Raw genomic sequence first — 3,722 nt, forward strand, 5'->3', positions numbered from 1 at the left:
TGGATGTGAAATTTCCCCCCATTTCTCTGTAAATAAGGGGCTGGCGCTATCGGTGAAATAATTTATGACCCAGTGTGTTCCACTGTAAATGGCTGCTCTGTTTACGGGCTGTAAAAACATCTCTGAACACACTGACCTTCAGCAGGTGAGCCTTGGAGTTTATAGTGCTGAGGAATTGTTTTACTGCTCTCGCACCGGCCATGGTCATGCTGGACACCTGTTGGGGGTCAGAGGTGGGGGACACGGGCCTCCAGAATTTCAGGAAGACAAAACCCACAGAGGAGTAAGATGCCCTCATGCGAACCAACCCGATAAAACAAACCACCGGTACCCGGCCAGAGCCTGGCCAGGGGCAGACATCCAAGCCCAGCACGAGCCGGTTAAACTGACCCAAGCGGGAATTCCCTGGCGATCCACGGGTTAGGACATGGCATGTTCACTGCCGAGGGCCCAGGTTCAATCCCTGGTCGGGAAACTGAGATCCCGCAGGGCACGTGGCATGGCCAAATAAACAAGTAAATAAATAGACAGACCTAGGCTAAGGAGTGTGGCCTGGTGGGCACGGCTAGAGTTGGAAGATCCTGTCAGAGGTTTCCCAGGTGGTGCTGGTGGTTAAGAACCCACCTACCAATTCAGGAAACGCAAAAGAGATGTGGGTTCAATCCCTGGGTCGCAAAGATCCCCTGGAGGAGAGCATGACCACCCACTCTAGTATTCTTGCTTGGAGGATCCCATGGAAAGAGGAACCTGGTGGGCTGCAGTCCATAGGGTTGCAAAGAATCTGACAGAACTGAAGCAACGTAGCATGCAGGCACGTCAGAGGTCAAGAGAATGGAATCCTAGACAGGTCCTGAGGGAATGCCATGGGATAATCTAAGTAAATTGATAATTATGAGGAGCAGGAGCAAGAGAAAGCTTAAAGGTGGTGTATTAGGATTTCCAGAGAAATAGAGCCAATAGGATGTGAGTGTGTATGTGTGTGTGTGTGTGTGTACACGACCAGGCTCCTCTGTCCATGGGATTTCCTATCGCAGGGGATCTTCCTGACCCAGGGATTGAAGCCACATCTCTTGTGTGTCCTGTATTAGCAGGTGGATTCTTTACCACTGAGCCACTTCAGAAGCCCATATATGTATATAATGATATTTATACAAGGAGATTTATCCTAGGAATTGGGTCATGAAGTTATGGAGGCCGAAAGTTCCACAATCTGCCGCCAGCAAACCAGATAATCTCCGTCAGAGGTGCTGAATGCCTGACACCCGGGAACACTGAGGTCCAAGGGCAGAAGATGGATGCTTTAGCTTAAGTAGAGAAAGAACTTGTCCCTCCCCCTGCCCCCGCCATGGTGTTCTGTTCAGGCCCCAGGGGATTAGGTGATGCTCACCAGCATTGATGAGGATGACCTTTACTCAGGTTACCCATTCAAATGCTCAGCTCTCCTGAAGACACCCTCACAGATACACCCAGAAATCAGGCATTACCAGGCATCTGGGCATCCCTTAGCCTAGTCAAGTTGACACATCAAATTAACCATCACAGATAGGGCAATTCCCTGGTGGTCCAGTGGTTAGGATGCTGCCCTTCCACTGCAGGGGGCACAGGTTCGATCCCTAGTTGGAGGACTAAGATCTCACAAGATGCATGGTGCAGTCAAAAAAAATATAAAAACCATCACAGATGGGAGCTACAGCCTGACAGCGAACAAATCTAGATTAGAGGCCAACTGAGAAATGTTTTAGAAAGTATTCATGAGTCAAAGAAGCAGAAATGATGCATGGGTGAACTGAATTGACAGAAAAGAGCAGGTTCAGGGCAAAGAAAAATACGTTTTCTTCTTGACCTTTCGACTTGCTCTCAGAAGGTTTCCTTTTTGCCTATCAATGCCTCCATATGGAGATTTCAGAGGGGCCTCAATGTGGAGCTCACATCCCCAGAGCCAATCGCCAGACTCTCCGGGAGGGTGACAAGTACCAGCCTCAGCTGGGCGGATATTCTTTAAGTCTTCACCAGAAAGCTAAGGCAACATTTGGCCAAATCTCTAGAGTTTCACACCATGTTGTCAGGCACAGACCCTTTGAGAACAGATAGATTATACCAGAGACTGAAGACGGCCCAGCTAAAAGCACATTGGAGGGTTCCGAGCCCTTAAAGGCGGTGATGCAACCGAGGACTGTGTACGGTTTGTTCACATGAAGAGTCCTGGAAGATGTCTTCCCACTCCACAAGCATCCTGGCCAAATGAGGAAGAGTTGAAAGGGTTGGCTTGCAGTTGCCCAATACTCCAGGCCTCTGGGGAGAAAGAAGGCGGAAGCGGGCCATTGTGTCCAGACCAAGTTACAAAGCTAGTGGCTCCCATTCCTGGTGTTTTTAATACTGTGCCTTTGAAGGGAATTTTCATTTTTTAATTGAAAAACAAAAATTACGGTTGATGACCTGCCAGTTCTTCACACATACAATTATCATCGAAAGCCAGGGGCCTCCAGCTTTCTGTAAATAAACAGGTAGAACAATGTCTGAGAAGACTTGCAGCTTGGGGTTGGTGGGGTTGAGGGGGAGTCCTTCATTCCTGCTCTCCCGGTGTGCATATCACATGTGCACTCATGTGCATGAGCATACACAGACACACACACATGCACACACTTACACACATGTGACTCCTCAAGCAAGGCTTCTGCACCATCATAACCCACACTGGGCACTGGGGCTGGGCTAGTATGGCGACATAACTAATTGGCAAATAAATTATTTAATAAATAAGGGTATAAATGAAAGCTAGAAAACAGACTGTGAGGAAGAGAGAGAGGAGAGGAGACCAAGCAGATGTAGGTTGAAATCTTCCACCCAGAGTGCTCGGCAGTCTATTGGCAAGAGCAAAATTGCATAACACTTTCAAGACTACAAAGCCCCTCCACAGCCTGCATCTCTCGATTCTCATCCCCCTGCAAGAGGTAAGGTCTTTGTGCTGATGTTGTAGAAGAGGAAGCTAAAGTCCAGGAAGGTCTGCCGGTTTGTCCGAGGTGGAAAAGAACAGAGCAAGGAACTGAAACTTCTGAAGTCAAAGCTCTGGTGGCTCCTGGTCTTCAGGCTTGGAACCCCTGGATTAAATCTACACAGTGTTAAGCCTGTGACTCCATCACAGTCTAGGAAGACAGGAGAAACTAACAATGTCCATCTATTCATTCATTCCTTTGCTCAATGCTTTTGTAACCGGCACTTGATATATTCCAGGTTGTTTGAGGAGCTAGAGTCACAATAAATAGGATGGTCCCTGTCCTCCCCAAAGACCAAAGAGTGATAAAGATAAACAAGATAATTAGAGACTGGGAGGAGTGCCATTAAAGACAGAAACAAGGTGATGGAATATAAAGTAATTGTGGGACTTCCCTGGTGGTCCAGTGGTTAAGAATCTGCCTTGCAATGAGGGGACACAGGTTCAATTCCTGGTCAGGGAACTAAGATCACACATGCCAAGGGCCGGCCAAGCCCCTGCATCACAACTACCGAGCCCACACACTCGGTAAGATCCCACATGTCACAACTAAGACCCCGCAGAGCCAAAATAAATAATAAATAAATAATATTTTAAAGCTAAAGAAGGTATATTCTATTTTTTTTTTAAAGAAAAGAAAAAAGTAATTGTAGGAGTCCATTTGGATGGGTAGCTCTAGAAGCTTCGGAGAAATGTTCATATGAACCAAGAGCTAAAGGATGAGAATGAG

Source organism: Bos mutus, chromosome 8, assembly GCF_027580195.1.
Source record: "Bos mutus isolate GX-2022 chromosome 8, NWIPB_WYAK_1.1, whole genome shotgun sequence".
NCBI lineage: Eukaryota > Metazoa > Chordata > Mammalia > Artiodactyla > Bovidae > Bos > Bos mutus.